The following is a 24,878-nucleotide window of genomic DNA, read 5'->3' on the forward strand; positions in this document are numbered from 1 at the left end:
TGTGCAGCTTATTGCCGTGTCAGCGTCTCCTCTCTGTCATGAGAGTTGGCTATATTATTAGAATGTATTTGTTTGATGGACAGTTGTATCTTTCCATTGCAATACAGACAACATAGAAAGAATGAAGTCCAATCAGAACGCATGCCACTTGATTCCTTGCATGTGCCTAGTGCTTGTTGGATAAACATGACTAGCACTAGCGTATGCTGGGGGTTACTCTGTAACACTCATCCTATTTCCCGTAATGGTAGCAAGAAGAGGTTTGGAAATCTCAGCAAGCAAATGGACCCTGTATGCGTCCTGCATCTGTTTTGTGCATGCTTGGATGAAAGGCTAGCACTAGCACATGCTGGGGCTTTACATGGTCACTGATCAAGGCGACCTTTCTGAGTATTCCACTTGAAGAAAATGGAAGCCATGTCTGTTTGTCTTTCCTTTGCGTCTGTTCTGTGCTGGTACAAAATGAGAACTAGCACTAGCATATGCTGGGGGAAGTTGGAAGGCAATTGAACTCTCTCAAATTCCAGCATGCTTCAATACATTTGGTTGAAACCGAGGTTAAATCGCTGGTATTTGACACGTGCTTGCAAAAGTTGCAGCTAGCACTATCAAATGCTAGGGGTTTTCCAAGGCATTTTCTGCAAGGTTGTTCTGTATATTATATCATTTCAGATATTGATGGATGTGGCCATTCCCCCTGGTATCTGCGTAGTGTTGGCCGGATGCAGCAGCTAGCACTAGCAAATGCTAGGAGGAAAGATCAGCCGGAACCAGCTTCTTTTCTTTGCAGATGACGTTTATTGCAAAACATAGCAAGAGGACAAAGTGATTCCACCCTAAAAGGAAATAGTAGGGTTTTGCAGTTTGCTATGACGAAAACCCCAAGTGGATTGAATGTGTGCACAGTATGTACTTTTTCACTGTGCCGGACACTAATCCTTCGCCATCATGCTAAGATAATAGGCCCAATCAACAGCTTTTGTCAGTCGATCATCTTGCAGTCGGACAGCACTCAATGTGCAGTGACATGTGCAGCTTATTGCCGTGTCAGCGTCTCCTCTCTGTCATGAGAGTTGGCTATATTATTAGAATGTATTTGTTTGATGGACAGTTGTATCTTTCCATTGCAATACAGACAACATAGGAAGAATGAAGTCCAATCAGAACGCATGCCACTTGATTCCTTGCATGTGCCTGGTGCTTGTTGCATAAACATGACTAGCACTAGCGTATGCTGGGGGTTACTCGGTAACACTCATCCTATTTCCCGTAATGGTAGCAAGAAGAGGTTTGGAAATCTCAGCAAGCAAATGGACCCTGTATGCGTCCTGCATCTGTTTTGTGCATGCTTGGATGAAAGGCTAGCACTAGCACATGCTGGGGGTTTACATGGTCACTGATCAAGGCGACCTTTCTGAGTATTCCACATGAAGAAAATGGAAGCCATGTCTGTTTGACTTTCCCTTGCATCTGTTCTGTGCTGGTACAAAATCAGAACTAGCACTAGCATATGCTAGGGGAAGTTGGAAGGCAATTGAAGTCTCTCAAGTTCCAACATGCTTCAATACATTTGGTTGAAACCGAGGTTAAATTGCTGGTATTTGACACGTGCTTGCAAAAGTTGCAGCTAGCACTATCAAATGCTAGGGGTTTTCCAAGGCATTTTCTGCAAGGTTGTTCTGTATATTATATCATTTCAGATATTGATGGATGTGGCCATTCCCCCTGGTATCTGCGTAGTGTTGGCCTGATGCAGCAGGTAGCACTAGCAAATGCTAGGAGGAAAGATCAGCCGGAACCAGCTCTTTTCTTTGCAGATGACGTTTATTGCAAAACATAGCAAGAGGACAAAGTGATTCCACCCTAAAAGGAAATAGTAGGGTTTTGCAGTTTGCTATGACGAAAAGCCCCAAGTGGATTGAATGTGTGCACAGTATGTACTTTTTCACTGTGCCGGACACTAATCCTTCGCCATCATGCTAAGATAATAGGCCCAATCAACAGCTTTTGTCAGTCGATCATCTTGCAGTCGGACAGCACTCAATGTGCAGTGACATGTGCAGCTTATTGCCGTGTCAGCGTCTCCTCTCTGTCATGAGAGTTGGCTATATTATTAGAATGTATTTGTTTGATGGACAGTTGTATCTTTCCATTGCAATACAGACAACATAGAAAGAATGAAGTCCAATCAGAACGCATGCCACTTGATTCCTTGCATGTGCCTAGTGCTTGTTGGATAAACATGACTAGCACTAGCGTATGCTGGGGGTTACTCGGTAACACTCATCCTATTTCCCGTAATGGTAGCAAGAAGAGGTTTGGAAATCTCAGCAAGCAAATGGACCCTGTATGCGTCCTGCATCTGTTTTGTGCATGCTTGGATGAAAGGCTAGCACTAGCACATGCTGGGGCTTTACATGGTCACTGATCAAGGCGACCTTTCTGAGTATTCCACTTGAAGAAAATGGAAGCCATGTCTGTTTGTCTTTCCTTTGCGTCTGTTCTGTGCTGGTACAAAATCAGAACTAGCACTAGCATATGCTGGGGGAAGTTGGAAGGCAATTCAACTCTCTCAAGTTCCAACATGCTTCAATACATTTGGTTGAAACCGAGGTTAAATCGCTGGTATTTGACACGTGCTTGCAAAAGTTGCAGCTAGCACTATCAAATGCTAGGGGTTTTCCAAGGCATTTTCTGCAAGGTTGTTCTGTATATTATATCATTTCAGATATTGATGGATGTTGCCATTCCCCCTGGTATCTGCATAGTGTTGGCCGGATGCAGCAGGTAGCACTAGCAAATGCTAGGAGGAAAGATCAGCCGGATCCAGCTTCTTTTCTTTGCAGATGACGTTTATTGCAAAACATAGCAAGAGGACAAAGTGATTCCACCCTAAAAGGAAATAGTAGGGTTTTGCAGTTTGCTATGACGAAAAGCCCCAAGTGGATTGAATGTGTGCACAGTATGTACTTTTTCACTGTACCGGACACTAATCCTTCGCCATCATGCTACGATAATAGGCCCAATCAACAGCTTTTGTCAGTCGATCATCTTGCAGTCGGACAGCACTCAATGTGCAGTGACATGTGCAGCTTATTGCCGTGTCAGCGTCTCCTCTCTGTCATGAGAGTTGGCTATATTATTAGAATGTATTTGTTTGATGGACAGTTGTATCTTTCCATTGCAATACAGACAACATAGGAAGAATGAAGTCCAATCAGAACGCATGCCACTTGATTCCTTGCATGTGCCTGGTGCTTGTTGGATAAACATGACTAGCACTAGCGTATGCTGGGGGTTACTCTGTAACACTCATCCTATTTCCTGTAATGGTAGCAAGAAGAGGTTTGGAAATCTCAGCAAGCAAATGGACCCTGTATGCGTCCTGCATCTGTTTTGTGCATGCTTGGATGAAAGGCTAGCACTAGCACATGCTGGGGGTTTACATGCTCACTGATCAAGGCGACCTTTCTGAGTATTCCACATGAAGAAAATGGAAGCCATGTCTGTTTGACTTTCCCTTGCATCTATTCTGTGCTGGTACAAAATCAGAACTAGCACTAGCATATGCTAGGGGAAGTTGGAAGGCAATTCAACTCTCTCAAGTTCCAACATGCTTCAATACATTTGGTTGAAACCGAGGTTAAATCGCTGGTATTTGACACGTGCTTGCAAAAGTTGCAGCTAGCACTATCAAATGCTAGGGGTTTTCCAAGGCATTTTCTGCAAGGTTGTTCTGTATATTATATCATTTCAGATATTGATGGAGGTGGCCATTCCCCCTGGTATCTGCGTAGTGTTGGCCTGATGCAGCAGCTAGCACTAGCAAATGCTAGGAAGAAAGATCACCCGGAACCAGCTCTTTTCTTTGCAGATGACGTTTATTGCAAAACATAGCAAGAGGACAAAGTGATTCCACCCTAAAAGGAAATAGTAGGGTTTTGCAGTTTGCTATGACGAAAAGCCCCAAGTGGATTGAATGTGTGCACAGTATGTACTTTTTCACTGTGCCGGACACTAATCCTTCGCCATCATGCTAAGATAATAGGCCCAATCAACAGCTTTTGTCAGTCGATCATCTTGCATTAGGACAGCACTCAATGTGCAGTGACATGTGCAGCTTATTGCCGTGTCAGCGTCTCCTCTCTGTCATGAGAGTTGGCTATATTATTAGAATGTATTTGTTTGATGGACAGTTGTATCTTTCCATTGCAATACAGACAACATAGAAAGAATGAAGTCCAATCAGAACGCATGCCACTTGATTCCTTGCATGTGCCTAGTGCTTGTTGGATAAACATGACTAGCACTAGCGTATGCTGGGGGTTACTCGGTAACACTCATCCTATTTCCCGTAATGGTAGCAAGAAGAGGTTTGGAAATCTCAGCAAGCAAATGGACCCTGTATGCGTCCTGCATCTGTTTTGTGCATGCTTGGATGAAAGGCTAGCACTAGCACATGCTGGGGGTTTACATGGTCACTGATCAAGGCGACCTTTCTGAGTATTCCACATGAAGAAAATGGAAGCCATGTCTGTTTGACTTTCCCTTGCGTCTGTTCTGTGCTGGTACAAAATGAGAACTAGCACTAGCATATGCTGGGGGAAGTTGGAAGGCAATTCAACTCTCTCAAATTCCAGCATGCTTCAATACATTTGGTTGAAACCGAGGTTAAATCGCTGGTATTTGACACGTGCTTGCAAAAGTTGCAGCTAGCACTATCAAATGCTAGGGGTTTTCCAAGGCATTTTCTGCAAGGTTGTTCTGTATATTATATCATTTCAGATATTGATCGATGTGGCCATTCCCCCTGGTATCTGCGTAGTGTTGGCCTGATGCAGCAGGTAGCACTAGCAAATGCTAGGAGGAAAGATCAGCCGGAACCAGCTCTTTTCTTTGCAGATGACGTTTATTGCAAAACATAGCAAGAGGACAAAGTGATTCCACCCTAAAAGGAAATAGTAGGGTTTTGCAGTTTGCTATGACGAAAAGCCCCAAGTGGATTGAATGTGTGCACAGTATGTACTTTTTCACTGTGCCGGACACTAATCCTTCGCCATCATGCTAAGATAATAGGCCCAATCAACAGCTTTTGTCAGGCGATCATCTTGCAGTCGGACAGCACTCAATGTGCAATGACATGTGCAGCTTATTGCCGTGTCAGCGTCTCCTCTCTGTCATGAGAGTTGGCTATATTATTAGAATGTATTTGTTTGATGGACAGTTGTATCTTTCCATTGCAATACAGACAACATAGAAAGAATGAAGTCCAATCAGAACGCATGCCACTTGATTCCTTGCATGTGCCTAGTGCTTGTTGGATAAACATGACTAGCACTAGCGTATGCTGGGGGTTACTCGGTAACACTCATCCTATTTCCCGTAATGGTAGCAAGAAGAGGTTTGGAAATCTCAGCAAGCAAATGGACCCTGTATGCGTCCTGCATCTGTTTTGTGCATGCTTGGATGAAAGGCTAGCACTAGCACATGCTGGGGGTTTACATGGTCACTGATCAAGGCGACCTTTCTGAGTATTCCACATGAAGAAAATGGAAGCCATGTCTGTTTGACTTTCCCTTGCGTCTGTTCTGTGCTGGTACAAAATGAGAACTAGCACTAGCATATGCTGGGGGAAGTTGGAAGGCAATTCAACTCTCTCAAATTCCAGCATGCTTCAATACATTTGGTTGAAACCGAGGTTAAATCGCTGGTATTTGACACGTGCTTGCAAAAGTTGCAGCTAGCACTATCAAATGCTAGGGGTTTTCCAAGGCATTTTCTGCAAGGTTGTTCTGTATATTATATCATTTCAGATATTGATGGATGTGGCCATCCCCCCTGGTATCTGCATAGTGTTGGCCGGATGCAGCAGCTAGCACTAACAAATGCTAGGAGGAAAGATCAGCCGGAACCAGCTTCTTTTCTTTGCAGATGACGTTTATTGCAAAACATAGCAAGAGGACAAAGTGATTCCACCCTAAAAGGAAATAGTAGGGTTTTGCAGTTTGCTATGACGAAAACCCCAAGTGGATTGAATGTGTGCACAGTATGTACTTTTTCACTGTGCCGGACACTAATCCTTCGCCATCATGCTAAGATAATAGGCCCAATCAACAGCTTTTGTCAGGCGATCATCTTGCAGTCGGACAGCACTCAATGTGCAGTGACATGTGCAGCTTATTGCCGTGTCAGCGTCTCCTCTCTGTCATGAGAGTTGGCTATATTATTAGAATGTATTTGTTTGATGGACAGTTGTATCTTTCCATTGCAATACAGACAACATAGGAAGAATGAAGTCCAATCAGAATGCATGCCACTTGATTCCTTGCATGTGCCTGGTGCTTGTTGGATAAACATGACTAGCACTAGCGTATGCTGGGGGTTACTCGGTAACACTCATCCTATTCCCTGTAATGGTAGCAAGAAGAGGTTTGGAAATCTCAGCAAGCAAATGGACCCTGTATGCGTCCTGCATCTGTTTTGTGCATGCTTGGATGAAAGGCTAGCACTAGCACATGCTGGGGGTTTACATGGTCACTGATCAAGGCGACCTTTCTGAGTATTCCACATGAAGAAAATGGAAGCCATGTCTGTTTGACTTTCCCTTGCGTCTGTTCTGTGCTGGTACAAAATCAGAACTAGCACTAGCATATGCTGGGGGAAGTTGGAAGGCAATTCAACTCTCTCAAATTCCAGCATGCTTCAATACATTTGGTTGAAACCGAGGTTAAATCGCTGGTATTTGACACGTGCTTGCAAAAGTTGCAGCTAGCACTATCAAATGCTAGGGGTTTTCCAAGACATTTTCTGCAAGGTTGTTCTGTATATTATATCATTTCAGATATTGATGGAGGTGGCCATTCCCCCTGGTATCTGCGTAGTGTTGGCCGGATGCAGCAGCTAGCACTAGCAAATGCTAGGAGGAAAGATCAGCCGGATCCAGCTTCTTTTCTTTGCAGATGACGTTTATTGCAAAACATAGCAAGAGGACAAAGTGATTCCACCCTAAAAGGAAATAGTAGGGTTTTGCAGTTTGCTATGACGAAAAGCCCCAAGTGGATTGAATGTGTGCACAGTATGTACTTTTTCACTGTGCCGGACACTAATCCTTCGCCATCATGCTAAGATAATAGGCCCAATCAACAGCTTTTGTCAGTCGATCATCTTGCAGTCGGACAGCACTCAATGTGCAGTGACATGTGCAGCTTATTGCCGTGTCAGCGTCTCCTCTCTGTCATGAGAGTTGGCTATATTATTAGAATGTATTTGTTTGATGGACAGTTGTATCTTTCCATTGCAATACAGACAACATAGAAAGAATGAAGTCCAATCAGAACGCATGCCACTTGATTCCTTGCATGTGCCTGGTGCTTGTTGGATAAACATGACTAGCACTAGCGTATGCTGGGGGTTACTCGGTAACACTCATCCTATTTCCCGTAATGGTAGCAAGAAGAGGTTTGGAAATCTCAGCAAGCAAATGGACCCTGTATGCGTCCTGCATCTGTTTTGTGCATGCTTGGATGAAAGGCTAGCACTAGCACATGCTGGGGGTTTACATGGTCACTGATCAAGGCGACCTTTCTGAGTATTCCACATGAAGAAAATGGAAGCCATGTCTGTTTGTCTTTCCTTTGCGTCTGTTCTGTGCTGGTTCAAAATGAGAACTAGCACTAGCATATGCTGGGGGAAGTTGGAAGGCAATTCAACTCTCTCAAGTTCCAACATGCTTCAATACATTTGGTTGAAACCGAGGTTAAATCGCTGGTATTTGACACGTGCTTGCAAAAGTTGCAGCTAGCACTATCAAATGCTAGGGGTTTTCCAAGGCATTTTCTGCAAGGTTGTTCTGTATATTATATCATTTCAGATATTGATGGATGTGGCCATTCCCCCTGGTATCTGCGTAGTGTTGGCCGGATGCAGCAGCTAGCACTAGCAAATGCTAGGAAGAAAGATCAGCCGGATCCAGCTTCTTTTCTTTGCAGATGACGTTTATTGCAAAACATAGCAAGAGGACAAAGTGATTCCACCCTAAAAGGAAATAGTAGGGTTTTGCAGTTTGCTATGACGAAAAGCCCCAAGTGGATTGAATGTGTGCACAGTATGTACTTTTTCACTGTGCCGGACACTAATCCTTCGCCATCATGCTAAGATAATAGGCCCAAACAACAGCTTTTGTCAGTCGATCATCTTGCAGTAGGACAGCACTCAATGTGCAGTGACATGTGCAGCTTATTGCCGTGTCAGCGTCTCCTCTCTGTCATGAGAGTTGGCTATATTGTTAGAATGTATTTGTTTGATGGACAGTTGTATCTTTCCATTGCAATACAGACAACATAGGAAGAATGAAGTCCAATCAGAACGCATGCCACTTGATTCATTGCATGTGCCTGGTGCTTGTTGGATAAACATGACTAGCACTAGCGTATGCTGGGGGTTACTCTGTAACACTCATCCTATTTCCTGTAATGGTAGCAAGAAGAGGTTTGGAAATATCAGCAAGCAAATGAACCATGTATGCGTCCTGCATCTGTTTTGTGCATGCTTGGATGAAAGGCTAGCACTAGCACATGCTGGGGGTTTACATGGTCACTGATCAAGGCGACCTTTCTGAGTATTCCACATGAAGAAAATGGAAGCCATGTCTGTTTGACTTTCCCTTGCGTCTGTTCTGTGCTGGTACAAAATCAGAACTAGCACTAGCATATGCTGGGGGAAGTTGGAAGGCAATTCAACTCTCTCAAATTCCAGCATGCTTCAATACATTTGGTTGAAACCGAGGTTAAATCGCTGGTATTTGACACGTGCTTGCAAAAGTTGCAGCTAGCACTATCAAATGCTAGGGGTTTTCCAAGGCATTTTCTGCAAGGTTGTTCTGTATATTATATCATTTCAGATATTGATGGAGGTGGCCATTCCCCCTGGTATCTGCGTAGTGTTGGCCGGATGCAGCAGCTAGCACTAGCAAATGCTAGGAGGAAAGATCAGCCGGAACCAGCTTCTTTTCTTTGCAGATGACGTTTATTGCAAAACATAGCAAGAGGACAAAGTGATTCCACCCTAAAAGGAAATAGTAGGGTTTTGCAGTTTGCTATGACGAAAAGCCCCAAGTGGATTGAATGTGTGCACAGTATGTACTTTTTCACTGTGCCGGAAACTAATCCTTCGCCATCATGCTAAGATAATAGGCCCAATCAACAGCTTTTGTCAGGCGATCATCTTGCAGTCGGACAGCACTCAATATGCAGTGACATGTGCAGCTTATTGCCGTGTCAGCGTCTCCTCTCTGTCATGAGAGTTGGCTATATTATTAGAATGCATTTGTTTGATGGACAGTTGTATCTTTCCATTGCAATACAGACCACATAGGAAGAATGAAGTCCAATCAGAACGCATGCCACTTGATTCCTTGCATGTGCCTGGTGCTTGTTGGATAAACATGACTAGCACTAGCGTATGCTGGGGGTTACTCGGTAACACTCATCCTATTTCCTGTAATGGTAGCAAGAAGAGGTTTGGAAATCTCAGCAAGCAAATGGACCCTGTATGCGTCCTGCATCTGTTTTGTGCATGCTTGGATGAAAGGCTAGCACTAGCACATGCTGGGGGTTTACATGGTCACTGATCAAGGCGACCTTTCTGAGTATTCCACTTGAAGAAAATGGAAGCCATGTCTGTTTGACTTTCCCTTGCGTCTGTTCTGTGCTGGTACAAAATGAGAACTAGCACTAGCATATGCTAGGGGAAGTTGGAAGGCAATTCAACTTTCTCAAATTCCAGCATGCTTCAATACACTTTTTTGAAAGCGAGGTTAAATCGCTGGTATTTGACACGTGCTTGCAAAAGTTGCAGCTAGCACTATCAAATGCTAGGGGTTTTCCAAGGCATTTTCTGCAAGGTTGTTCTGTATATTATATTATTTCAGATATTGATGGATGTGGCCATTCCCCCTGGTATCTGCGTAGTGTTGGCCTGATGCAGCAGCTAGCACTAACAAATGCTAGGAGGAAAGATCAGCCGGAACCAGCTTCTTTTCTTTGCAGATGACGTTTATTGCAAAACATAGCAAGAGGACAAAGTGATTCCACCCTCAAAGGAAATAGTAGGGTTTTGCAGTTGGCTATGACGAAAAGCCCCAAGTGGATTGAATGTGTGCACAGTATGTACTTTTTCACTGTGCCGGACACTAATCCTTTGCCATCATGCTAAGATAATAGGCCCAATCAACAGCTTTTGTCAGGCGATCATCTTGCATTAGGACAGCACTCAATGTACAGTGACATGTGCAGCTTATTGCCGTGTCAGCGTCTCCTCTCTGTCATGAGAGTTGGCTATATTATTAGAATGCATTTGTTTGATGGACAGTTGTATCTTTCCATTGCAATACAGACAACATAGGAAGAATGAAGTCCAATCAGAAGGCATGCCACTTGATTCCTTGCATGTGCCTGGTGCTTGTTGGATAAACATGACTAGCACTAGCGTATGCTGGGGGTTACTCGGTAACACTCATCTTATTTCCTGTAATGGTAGCAAGAAGAGGTTTGGAAATCTCAGCAAGCAAATGAACCCTGTATGCGTCCTGCATCTGTTTTGTGCATGCTTGGATGAAAGGCTAGCACTAGCACATGCTGGGGGTTTACATGGTCACTGATCAAGGCGACCTTTCTGAGTATTCCACATGAAAAAAATGGAAGCCATGTCTGTTTGACTTTCCTTTGCGTCTGTTTTGTGCTGGTACAAAATGAGAACAAGCACTAGCATATGCTGGTGGAAGTTGGAAGGCAATTCAACTCTCTCAAGTTCCAGCATGCTTCAATACATTTGGTTGAAACCGAGGTTAAATCGCTGGTATTTGACACGTGTTTGCAAAAGTTGCAGCTAGCACTATCAAATGCTAGGGGTTTTCCAAGGCATTTTCTGCAAGGTTGTTCTGTATATTATATCATTTCAGATATTGATGGATGTGGCCATTCCCCCTGGTATCTGCGTAGTGTTGGCCGGATGCAGCAGCTAGCACTAGCAAATGCTAGGAGGAAAGATCAGCCGGAACCAGCTTCTTTTCTTTGCAGATGACGTTTATTGCAAAACATAGCAAGAGGACAAAGTGATTCCACCCTCAAAGGAAATAGTAGGGTTTTGCAGTTTGCTATGACGAAAAGCCCCAAGTGGATTGAATGTGTGCACAGTATGTACTTTTTCACTGTGCCGGACACTAATCCTTCGCCATCATGCTAAGATAATAGGCCCAATCAACAACTTTTGTCAGGCGATCATCTTGCATAAGGACAGCACTCAATGTGCAGTGACATGTGCAACTTATTGCCGTGTCAGCGTCTCCTCTCTGTCATGAGAGTTGGCTATATTATTAGAATGTATTTGTTTGATGGACAGTTGTATCTTTCCATTGCAATACAGACAACATAGGAAGAATGAAGTCCAATCAGAATGCATGCCACTTGATTCCTTGCATGTGCCTGGTGCTTGTTGCATAAACATGACTAGCACTAGCGTATGCTGGGGGTTACTCGGTAACACTCATCCTATTTCCTGTAATGGTAGCAAGAAGAGGTTTGGAAATCTCAGCAAGCAAATGGACCCTGTATGCGTCCTGCATCTGTTTTGTGCATGCTTGGATGAAAGGCTAGCACTAGCACATGCTGGGGGTTTACATGGTCACTGATCAAGGCGACCTTTCTGAGTATTCCACATGAAGAAAATGGAAGCCATGTCTGTTTGACTTTCCCTTGCGTCTGTTCTGTGCTGGTACAAAATGAGAACTAGCACTAGCATATGCTAGGGGAAGTTGGAAGGCAATTCAACTTTCTCAAATTCCAGCATGCTTCAATACATTTGGTTGAAACCGAGGTTAAATCGCTGGTATTTGACACGTGCTTGCAAAAGTTGCAGCTAGCACTATCAAATGCTAGGGGTTTTCCAAGGCATTTTCTGCAAGGTTGTTCTGTATATTATATCATTTCAGATATTGATGGATGTGGTCATTCCCCCTGGTATCTGCATAGTGTTGGCCTGATGCAGCAGCTAGCACTAGCAAATGCTAGGAGGAAAGATCAGCCGGAACCAGCTTCTTTTCTTTGCAGATGACGTTTATTGCAAAACATAGCAAGAGGACAAAGTGATTCCACCCTAAAAGGAAATAGTAGGGTTTTGCAGTTTGCTATGACGAAAAGCCCCAAGTGGATTGAATGTGTGCACAATATGTACTTTTCACTGTGCCGGACACTAATCCTTCGCCATCATGCTAAGATAATAGGCCCAATCAACAGCTTTTGTCAGGCGATCATCTTGCATTAGGACAGCACTCAATGTGCAGTGACATGTGCAGCTTATTGCCGTGTCAGCGTCTCCTCTCTGTCATGAGAGTTGGCTATATTATTAGAATGCATTTGTTTGATGGACAGTTGTATCTTTCCATTGCAATACAGACAACATAGGAAGAATGAAGTCCAATCAGAAGGCATGCCACTTGATTCCTTGCATGTGCCTGGTGCTTGTTGGATAAACATGACTAGCACTAGCGTATGCTGGGGGTTACTCGGTAACACTCATCTTATTTCCTGTAACGGTAGCAAGAAGAGGTTTGGAAATCTCAGCAAGCAAATGGACCCTGTATGCGTCCTGCATCTGTTTTGTGCATGCTTGGATGAAAGGCTAGCACTAGCACATGCTGGGGGTTTACATGGTCACTGATCAAGGCGACCTTTCTGAGTATTCCACATGAAGAAAATGGAAGCCATGTCTGTTTGACTTTCCCTTGCGTCTGTTCTGTGCTGGTACAAAATGAGAACTAGCACTAGCATATGCTGGGGGAAGTTGGAAGGCAATTCAACTCTCTCAAGTTCCAGCATGCTTCAATACATTTGGTTGAAAGCAAGGTTAATTCGCTGGTATTTGACACGTGCTTGCAAAAGTTGCAGCTAGCACTATCAAATGCTAGGGGTTTTCCAAGGCATTTTCTGCAAGGTTGTTCTGTATATTATATTATTTCAGATATTGATGGATGTGGCCATTCCCCCTGGTATCTGCGTAGTGTTGGCCTGATGCAGCAGCTAGCACTAACAAATGCTAGGAGGAAAGATCAGCCGGAACCAGCTTCTTTTCTTTGCAGATGACGTTTATTGCAAAACATAGCAAGAGGACAAAGTGATTCCACCCTCAAAGGAAATAGTAGGGTTTTGCAGTTGGCTATGACGAAAAGCCCCAAGTGGATTGAATGTGTGCACAGTATGTACTTTTTCACTGTGCCGGACACTAATCCTTTGCCATCATGCTAAGATAATAGGCCCAATCAACAGCTTTTGTCAGGCGATCATCTTGCATTAGGACAGCACTCAATGTACAGTGACATGTGCAGCTTATTGCCGTGTCAGCGTCTCCTCTCTGTCATGAGAGTTGGCTATATTATTAGAATGCATTTGTTTGATGGACAGTTGTATCTTTCCATTGCAATACAGACAACATAGGAAGAATGAAGTCCAATCAGAAGGCATGCCACTTGATTCCTTGCATGTGCCTGGTGCTTGTTGGATAAACATGACTAGCACTAGCGTATGCTGATGGTTACTCGGTAACACTCATCTTATTTCCTGTAATGGTAGCAAGAAGAGGTTTGGAAATCTCAGCAAGCAAATGAACCCTGTATGCGTCCTGCATCTGTTTTGTGCATGCTTGGATGAAAGGCTAGCACTAGCACATGCTGGGGGTTTACATGGTCACTGATCAAGGCGACCTTTCTGAGTATTCCACATGAAGGAAATGGAAGCCATGTCTGTTTGACTTTCCTTTGCGTCTGTTTTGTGCTGGTACAAAAAGAGAACAAGCACTAGCATATGCTGGTGGAAGTTGGAAGGCAATTCAACTCTCTCAAGTTCCAGCATGCTTCAATACATTTGGTTGAAACCGAGGTTAAATCGCTGGTATTTGACACGTGTTTGCAAAAGTTGCAGCTAGCACTATCAAATGCTAGGGGTTTTCCAAGGCATTTTCTGCAAGGTTGTTCTGTATATTATATCATTTCAGATATTGATGGATGTGGCCATTCCCCCTGGTATCTGCGTAGTGTTGGCCGGATGCAGCAGCTAGCACTAGCAAATGCTAGGAGGAAAGATCAGCCGGAACCAGCTTCTTTTCTTTGCAGATGACGTTTATTGCAAAACATAGCAAGAGGACAAAGTGATTCCACCCTCAAAGGAAATAGTAGGGTTTTGCAGTTTGCTATGACGAAAAGCCCCAAGTGGATTGAATGTGTGCACAGTATGTACTTTTTCACTGTGCCGGACACTAATCCTTCGCCATCATGCTAAGATAATAGGCCCAATCAACAACTTTTGTCAGGCGATCATCTTGCATAAGGACAGCACTCAATGTGCAGTGACATGTGCAGCTTATTGCCGTGTCAGCGTCTCCTCTCTGTCATGAGAGTTGGCTATATTATTAGAATGTATTTGTTTGATGGACAGTTGTATCTTTCCATTGCAATACAGACAACATAGGAAGAATGAAGTCCAATCAGAATGCATGCCACTTGATTCCTTGCATGTGCCTGGTGCTTGTTGCATAAACATGACTAGCACTAGCGTATGCTGGGGGTTACTCGGTAACACTCATCTTATTTCCTGTAATGGTAGCAAGAAGAGGTTTGGAAATCTCAGCAAGCAAATGGACCCTGTATGCGTCCTGCATCTGTTTTGTGCATGCTTGGATGAAAGGCTAGCACTAGCACATGCTGGGGGTTTACATGGTCACTGATCAAGGCGACCTTTCTGAGTATTCCACATGAAGAAAATGGAAGCCATGTCTGTTTGACTTTCCTTTGCGTCTGTTCTGTGCTGGTACAAAATCACAACTAGCACTAGCATATGCTGGGGGAAGTTGGAAGGCAATTCAACTCTCTCAAATTCCAGCATGCTTCAATACATTTGGTTGAAACCGAGGTTAAATCGCTGGTATTTGACACGTGCTTGCAAAAGTTGCAGCTAGCACTATCAAATGCTAGGGGTTTTCCAAGGCATTTTCTGCAAGGTTGTTCTGTATATTATATCATTTCAGATATTGATGGATGTGGCCATTCCCCCTGGTATCTGCGTAGTGTTGGCCGGATGCAGCAGCTAGCACTAGCAAATGCTAGGAGGAAAGATCAGCCGGAACCAGCTTCTTTTCTTTGCAGATGACGTTTATTGCAAAACATAGCAAGAGGACAAAGTGATTCCACCCTAAAAGGAAATAGTAGGGTTTTGCAGTTTTCTATGACGAAAAGCCCCAAGTGGATTGAATGTGTGCACAGTATGTACTTTTTCACTGTGCCGGACACTAATCCTTCGCCATCATGCTAAGATAATAGGCCCAATCAACAGCTTTTGTCAGTCGATCATCTTGCATAAGGACAGCACTCAATGTGCAGTGACATGTGCAGCTTATTGCCGTGTCAGCGTCTCCTCTCTGTCATGAGAGTTGGCTATATTATTAGAATGTATTTGTTTGATGGACAGTTGTATCTTTCCATTGCAATACAGACAACATAGGAAGAATGAAGTCTATTCAGAATGCATGCCACTTGATTCCTTGCATGTGCCTGGTGCTTGTTGCATAAACATGACTAGCACTAGCGTATGCTGGGGTTACTCGGTAACACTCATCCTATTTCCTGTAATGGTAGCAAGAAGAGGTTTGGAAATCTCAGCAAGCAAATGGACCCTGTATGCGTCCTGCATCTGTTTTGTGCATGCTTGGATGAAAGGCTAGCACTAGCACATGCTGGGGGTTTACATGGTCACTGATCAAGGCGACCTTTCTGAGTATTCCACATGAAGAAAATGGAAGCCATGTCTGTTTGACTTTCCTTTCCGTCTGTTCTGTGCTGGTACAAAATCACAACTAGCACTAGCATATGCTGGGGGAAGTTGGAAGGCAATTCAACTCTCTCAAATTCCAGCATGCTTCAATACATTTGGTTGAAAGCGAGGTTAAATCGCTGGTATTTGACACGTGCTTGCAAAAGTTGCAGCTAGCACTATCAAATGCTAGGGGTTTTCCAAGGCATTTTCTGCAAGGTTGTTCTGTATATTATATCATTTCAGATATTGTTGAATGTGGTCATTCTCCCTGGTATCTGCATAATGTTGGCCGGATGCAGCAGCTAGCACTAACAAATGCTAGGAGGAAAGATCAGCCGGAACCAGCTTCTTTTCTTTGCAGATGACGTTTATTGCAAAACATAGCAAGAGGACAAAGTGATTCCACCCTAAAAGGAAATAGTAGGGTTTTGCAGTTTTCTATGACGAAAAGCCCCAAGTGGATTGAATGTGTGCACAGTATGTACTTTTTCACTGTGCCGGACACTAATCCTTCGCCATCATGCTAAGATAATAGGCCCAATCAACAGCTTTTGTCAGGCGATCATCTTGCATTAGGACAGCACTCAATGTGCAGTGACATGTGCAGCTTATTGCCGTGTCAGCGTCTCCTCTCTGTCATGAGAGTTGGCTATATTATTAGAATGCATTTGTTTGATGGACAGTTGTATCTTTCCATTGCAATACAGACAACATAGGAAGAATGAAGTCCAATCAGAAGGCATGCCACTTGATTCCTTGCATGTGCCTGGTGCTTGTTGGATAAACATGACTAGCACTAGCGTATGCTGGGGGTTACTCGGTAACACTCATCCTATTTCCTGTAATGGTAGCAAGAAGAGGTTTGGAAATCTCAGCAAGCAAATGGACCCTGTATGCGTCCTGCATCTGTTTTGTGCATGCTTGGATGAAAGGCTAGCACTAGCACATGCTGGGGGTTTACATGGTCACTGATCAAGGCGACCTTTCTGAGTATTCCACATGAAGAAAATGGAAGCCATGTCTGTTTGACTTTCCTTTGCGTCTGTTCTGTGCTGGTACAAAATCACAACTAGCACTAGCATATGCTGGGGGAAGTTGGAAGGCAATTCAACTCTCTCAAGTTCCAGCATGCTTCAATACATTTGGTTGAAAGCGAGGTTAAATCGCTGGTATTTGACACGTGCTTGCAAAAGTTGCAGCTAGCACTATCAAATGCTAGGGATTTTCCAAGGCATTTTCTGCAAGGTTGTTCTGTATATTATATCATTTCAGATATTGTTGAATGTGGTCATTCCCCCTGGTATCTGCATAGTGTTGGCCGGATGCAGCAGCTAGCACTAACAAATGCTAGGAGGAAAGATCAGCCGGAACCAGCTTCTTTTCTTTGCAGATGACGTTTATTGCAAAACATAGCAAGAGGACAAAGTGATTCCACCCTAAAAGGAAATAGTAGGGTTTTGCAGTTTGCTATGACGAAAAGCCCCAAGTGGATTGAATGTGTGCACAGTATGTACTTTTTCACTGTGCAGGACACTAATCCTTCGCCATCATGCTAAGATAATAGGCCCAATCAACAGCTTTTGTCAGGCGATCATCTTGCATTAGGACAGCACTCAATGTGCAGTGACATGTGCAGCTTATTTCCGTGTCAGCGTCTCCTCTCTGTCATGAGAGTTGGCTATATTATTAGAATGCATTTGTTTGATGGACAGTTGTATCTTTCCATTGCAATACAGACAACATAGGAAGAATGAAGTCCAATCAGAAGGCATGCCACTTGATTCCTTGCATGTGCCTGGTGCTTGTTGGATAAACATGACTAGCACTAGCGTATGCTGGGGGTTACTCGGTAACACTCATCCTATTTCCTGTAATGGTAGCAAGAAGAGGTTTGGAAATCTCAGCAAGCAAATGGACCCTGTATGCGTCCTGCATCTGTTTTGTGCATGCTTGGATGAAAGGCTAGCACTAGCACATGCTGGGGGTTTACATGGTCACTGATCAAGGCGAACTTTCTGAGTATTCCACATGAAGAAAATGGAAGCCATGTCTGTTTGACTTTCCCTTGCGTCTGTTCTGTGCTGGTACAAAATCAGAACTAGCACTAGCATATGCTGGGGGAAGTTGGAAGGCATTTCAACTTTCTCAAATTCCAGCATGCTTCAATACATTTGGTTGAAACCGAGGTTAAATAGCTGGTATTTGACACGTGCTTGCAAAAGTTGCAGCTAGCACTATCAAATGCTAGGGGTTTCCCAAGGCATTTTCTGCAAGGTTGTTCTGTATATTATATCATTTCAGATATTGATGGATGTGGCCATTCCCCCTGGTATCTGCGTAGTGTTGGCCGGATGCAGCAGCTAGCACTAGCAAATGCTAGGAGGAAAGATCAGCCGGAACCAGCTTCTTTTCTTTGCAGATGACGTTTATTGCAAAACATAGCAAGAGGACAAAGTGATTCCACCCTAAAAGGAAAAAGTAGGGTTTTGCAGTTTGCTATGACGAAAAGCCCCAAGTGGATTGAATGTGTGCACAGTATGTACTTTTTCACTGTGCCGGACACTAATCCTTCGCCATCATGCTAAGATAATAGGCCCAATCAACGGCTTTTGTCAGGCGATCATCTTGCATTAGGACAGCACTCAATGTGCAGTGACATGTGCAGCTTATGGCCGTGTCAGCGTCTCCTCTCTGTCATGAGAGTTGGCTATATTATTAGAATGCATTTGTTTGATGGACAGTTGTATCTTTCCATTGCAATACAGACAACATAGGAAGAATGAAGTCCAATCAGAAGGCATGCCACTTGATTCCTTGCATGTGCCTGGTGCTTGTTGGATAAACATGACTAGCACTAGCGTATGCTGGGGGTTACTCGGTAACACTCATCTTATTTCCTGTAATGGTAGCAAGAAGAGGTTTGGAAATCTCAGCAAGCAAATGGACCCTGTATGCGTCCTGCATCTGTTTTGTGCATGCTTGGATGAAAGGCTAGCACTAGCACATGCTGGGGGTTTACATGGTCACTGATCAAGGCGAACTTTCTGAGTATTCCACATGAAGAAAATGGAAGCCATGTCTGTTTGACTTTCCCTTGCGTCTGTTCTGTGCTGGTACAAAATCAGAACTAGCACTAGCATATGCTGGGGGAAGTTGGAAGGCATTTCAACTTTCTCAAATTCCAGCATGCTTCAATACATTTGGTTGAAACCGAGGTTAAATCGCTGGTATTTGACACGTGCTTGCAAAAGTTGCAGCTAGCACTATCAAATGCTAGGGGTTTTCCAAGGCATTTTCTGCAAGGTTGTTCTGTATATTATATCATTTCAGATATTGATGAATGTGGTCATTCCCCCTGGTATCTGCGTAGTGTTGGCCGGATGCAGCAGCTAGCACTAGCAAATGCTAGGAGGAAAGATCAGCCGGAACCAGCTTCTTTTCTTTGCAGATGACGTTTATTGCAAAACATAGCAAGAGGACAAAGTGATTCCACCCTAAAAGGAAATAGTAGGGTTTTGCAGTTTGCTATGACGAAAAGCCCCAAGTGGATTGAATGTGTGCACAGTATGTACTTTTTCACTGTGCAGGACACTAATCCTTCGCCATCATGCTAAGATAATAGGCCCAATCAACAGCTTTTGTCAGGCGATCATCTTGCATTAGGACAGCACTCAATGTGCAGTGACATGTGCAGCTTATTGCCGTGTCAGCGTCTCCTCTCTGTCATGAGAGTTGGCTATATTATTAGAATGCATTTGTTTGATGGACAGTTGTATCTTTCCATTGCAATACAGACAACATAGGAAGAATGAAGTCCAATCAGAAGGCATGCCACTTGATTCCTTGCATGTGCCTGGTGCTTGTTGGATAAACATGACTAGCACTAGCGTATGCTGGGGGTTACTCGGTAACACTCATCTTATTTCCTGTAATGGTAGCAAGAAGAGGTTTGGAAATCTCAGCAAGCAAATGGACCCTGTATGCGTCCTGCATCTGTTTTGTGCATGCTTGGATGAAAGGCTAGCACTAGCACATGCTGGGGGTTTACATGGTCACTGATCAAGGCGACCTTTCTGAGTATTCCACATGAAGAAAATGGAAGCCATGTCTGTTTGACTTTCCCTTGCGTCTGTTCTGTGCTGGTACAAAATGAGAACTAGCACTAGCATATGCTGGGGGAAGTTGGAAGGCATTTCAACTTTCTCAAATTCCAGCATGCTTCAATACATTTGGTTGAAACCGAGGTTAAATCGCTGGTATTTGACACGTGCTTGCAAAAGTTGCAGCTAGCACTATCAAATGCTAGGGGTTTTCCAAGGCATTTTCTGCAAGGTTGTTCTGTATATTATATCATTTCAGATATTGATGGATGTGGCCATTCCCCCTGGTATCTGCGTAGTGTTGGCCTGATGCAGCAGCTAGCACTAGCAAATGCTAGGAGGAAAGATCAGCCGGAACCAGCTTCTTTTCTTTGCAGATGACGTTTATTGCAAAACATAGCAAGAGGACAAAGTGATTCCACCCTAAAAGGAAATAGTAGGGTTTTGCAGTTTGCTATGACGAAAAGCCCCAAGTGGATTGAATGTGTGCACAGTATGTACTTTTTCACTGTGCAGGACACTAATCCTTCGCCATCATGCTAAGATAATAGGCCCAATCAACAGCTTTTGTCAGGCGATCATCTTGCATTAGGACAGCACTCAATGTGCAGTGACATGTGCAGCTTATTGCCGTGTCAGCGTCTCCTCTCTGTCATGAGAGTTGGCTATATTATTAGAATGCATTTGTTTGATGGACAGTTGTATCTTTCCATTGCAATACAGACAACATAGGAAGAATGAAGTCCAATCAGAAGGCATGCCACTTGATTCCTTGCATGTGCCTGGTGCTTGTTGGATAAACATGACTAGCACTAGCGTATGCTGGGGGTTACTCGGTAACACTCATCTTATTTCCTGTAATGGTAGCAAGAAGAGGTTTGGAAATCTCAGCAAGCAAATGGACCCTGTATGCGTCCTGCATCTGTTTTGTGCATGCTTGGATGAAAGGCTAGCACTAGCACATGCTGGGGGTTTACATGGTCACTGATCAAGGCGACCTTTCTGAGTATTCCACATGAAGAAAATGGAAGCCATGTCTGTTTGACTTTCCCTTGCGTCTGTTCTGTGCTGGTACAAAATGAGAACTAGCACTAGCATATGCTGGGGGAAGTTGGAAGGCATTTCAACTTTCTCAAATTCCAGCATGCTTCAATACATTTGGTTGAAACCGAGGTTAAATCGCTGGTATTTGACACGTGCTTGCAAAAGTTGCAGCTAGCACTATCAAATGCTAGGGGTTTTCCAAGGCATTTTCTGCAAGGTTGTTCTGTATATTATATCATTTCAGATATTGATGGATGTGGCCATTCCCCCTGGTATCTGCGTAGTGTTGGCCTGATGCAGCAGCTAGCACTAGCAAATGCTAGGAGGAAAGATCAGCCGGAACCAGCTTCTTTTCTTTGCAGATGACGTTTATTGCAAAACATAGCAAGAGGACAAAGTGATTCCACCCTAAAAGGAAATAGTAGGGTTTTGCAGTTTGCTATGACGAAAGGCCCAAGTGGATTGAATGTGTGCACAGTATGTACTTTTTCACTGTGCCGGACACTAATCCTTCGCCATCATGTTAAGATAATAGGCCCAATCAACAGCTTTTGTCAGGCGATCATCTTGCATTAGGACAGCACTCAATGTGCAGTGACATGTGCAGCTTATTGCCGTGTCAGCGTCTCCTCTCTGTCATGAGAGTTGGCTATATTATTAGAATGCATTTGTTTGATGGACAGTTGTATCTTTCCATTGCAATACAGACAACATAGGAAGAATGAAGTCCAATCAGAAGGCATGCCACTTGATTCCTTGCATGTGCCTGGTGCTTGTTGGATAAACATGACTAGCACTAGCGTATGCTGGGGGTTACTCGGTAACACTCATCTTATTTCCTGTAATGGTAGCAAGAAGAGGTTTGGAAATCTCAGCAAGCAAATGGACCCTGTATGCGTCCTGCATCTGTTTTGTGCATGCTTGGGTGAAAGGCTAGCACTAGCACATGCTGGGGGTTTACATGGTCACTGATCAAGGCGACCTTTCTGAGTATTCCACATGAAGAAAATGGAAGCCATGTCTGTTTGACTTTCCCTTGCGTCTGTTCTGTGCTGGTACAAAATGAGAACTAGCACTAGCATATGCTGGGGGAAGTTGGAAGGCATTTCAACTTTCTCAAATTCCAGCATGCTTCAATACATTTGGTTGAAACCGAGGTTAAATCGCTGGTATTTGACACGTGCTTGCAAAAGTTGCAGCTAGCACTATCAAATGCTAGGGGTTTTCCAAGGCATTTTCTGCAAGGTTGTTCTGTATATTATATCATTTCAGATATTGATGGATGTGGCCATTCCCCCTGGTATCTGCGTAGTGTTGGCCGGATGCAGCAGCTAGCACTAGCAAATGCTAGGAGGAAAGATCAGCCGGAACCAGCTTCTTTTCTTTGCAGATGACGTTTATTGCAAAACATAGCAAGAGGACAAAGTGATTCCACCCTAAAAGGAAATAGTAGGGTTTTGCAGTTTGCTATGACGAAAAGCCCCAAGTGGATTGAATGTGTGCACAGTATGTACTTTTTCACTGTGCCGGACACTAATCCTTCGCCATCATGCTAAGATAATAGGCCCAATCAACAGCTTTTGTCAGGCGATCATCTTGCATTAGGACAGCACTCAATGTGCAGTGACATGTGCAGCTTATTGCCGTGTCAGCGTCTCCTCTCTGTCATGAGAGTTGGCTATATTATTAGAATGCATTTGTTTGATGGACAGTTGTATCTTTCCATTGCAATACAGACAACATAGGAAGAATGAAGTCCAATCAGAAGGCATGCCACTTGATTCCTTGCATGTGCCTGGTGCTTGTTGGATAAACATGACTAGCACTAGCGTATGCTGGGGGTTACTCGGTAACACTCATCTTATTTCCTGTAATGGTAGCAAGAAGAGGTTTGGAAATCTCAGCAAGCAAATGGACCCTGTATGCGTCCTGCATCTGTTTTGTGCATGCTTGGATGAAAGGCTAGCACTAGCACATGCTGGGGGTTTACATGGTCACTGATCAAGGCGACCTTTCTGAGTATTCCACATGAAGAAAATGGAAGCCATGTCTGTTTGACTTTCCCTTGCGTCTGTTCTGTGCTGGTACAAAATGAGAACTAGCACTAGCATATGCTGGGGGAAGTTGGAAGGCATTTCAACTTTCTCAAATTCCAGCATGCTTCAATACATTTGGTTGAAAGCGAGGTTAAATCGCTGGTATTTGACACGTGCTTGCAAAAGTTGCAGCTAGCACTATGAAATGCTAGGGGTTTTCCAAGGCATTTTCTGCAAGGTTGTTCTGTATATTATATCATTTCAGATATTGTTGAATGTGGTCATTCCCCCTGGTATCTGCGTAGTGTTGGCCGGATGCAGCAGCTAGCACTAGCAAATGCTAGGAGGAAAGATCAGCCGGAACCAGCTTCTTTTCTTTGCAGATGACGTTTATTGCAAAACATAGCAAGAGGACAAAGTGATTCCACCCTAAAAGGAAAAAGTAGGGTTTTGCAGTTTGCTATGACGAAAAGCCCCAAGTGGATTGAATGTGTGCACAGTATGTACTTTTTCACTGTGCCGGACACTAATCCTTCGCCATCATGCTAAGATAATAGGCCCAATCAACAGCTTTTGTCAGGCGATCATCTTGCATTAGGACAGCACTCAATGTGCATTGACATGTGCAGCTTATTGCCGTGTCAGCGTCTCCTCTCTGTCATGAGAGTTGGCTATATTATTAGAATGCATTTGTTTGATGGACAGTTGTATCTTTCCATTGCAATACAGACAACATAGGAAGAATGAAGTCCAATCAGAACGCATGCCACTTGATTCCTTGCATGTGCCTGGTGCTTGTTGGATAAACATGACTAGCACTAGCGTATGCTGGGGGTTACTCGGTAACACTCATCCTATTTCCTGTAATGGTAGCAAGAAGAGGTTTGGAAATCTCAGCAAGCAAATGGACCCTGTATGCGTCCTGCATCTGTTTTGTGCATGCTTGGATGAAAGGCTAGCACTAGCACATGCTGGGGGTTTACATGGTCACTGATCAAGGCGACCTTTCTGAGTATTCCACATGAAGAAAATGGAAGCCATGTCTGTTTGACTTTCCCTTGCGTCTGTTCTGTGCTGGTACAAAATCAGAACTAGCACTAGCATATGCTGGGGGAAGTTGGAAGGCAATTCAACTTTCTCAAATTCCAGCATGCTTCAATACATTTGGTTGAAACCGAGGTTAAATCGCTGGTATTTGACACGTGCTTGCAAAAGTTGCAGCTAGCACTATCAAATGCTAGGGGTTTTCCAAGGCATTTTCTGCAAGGTTGTTCTGTATATTATATCATTTCAGATATTGATGGATGTGGCCATTCCCCCTGGTATCTGCGTAGTGTTGGCCTGATGCAGCAGCTAGCACTAGCAAATGCTAGGAAGAAAGATCAGCCGGAACCAGCTTCTTTTCTTTGCAGATGACGTTTATTGCAAAACATAGCAAGAGGACAAAGTGATTCCACCCTAAAAGGAAATAGTAGGGTTTTGCAGTTTGCTATGACGAAAAGCCCCAAGTGGATTGAATGTGTGCACAGTATGTACTTTTTCACTGTGCCGGACACTAATCCTTCGCCATCATGCTAAGATAATAGGCCCAATCAACAGCTTTTGTCAGGCGATCATCTGCATTAGGACAGCACTCAATGTGCAGTGACATGTGCAGCTTATTGCCGTGTCAGCGTCTCCTCTCTGTCATGAGAGTTGGCTATATTATTAGAATGCATTTGTTTGATGGACAGTTGTATCTTTCCATTGCAATACAGACAACATAGGAAGAATGAAGTCCAATCAGAAGGCATGCCACTTGATTCCTTGCATGTGCCTGGTGCTTGTTGGATAAACATGAC

This window comes from Haliotis cracherodii, unplaced genomic scaffold (genome assembly GCF_022045235.1).
Source record: "Haliotis cracherodii isolate W230 unplaced genomic scaffold, xgHalCrac1.p SCAF_2, whole genome shotgun sequence".
Classification (NCBI taxonomy): domain Eukaryota; kingdom Metazoa; phylum Mollusca; class Gastropoda; order Lepetellida; family Haliotidae; genus Haliotis; species Haliotis cracherodii.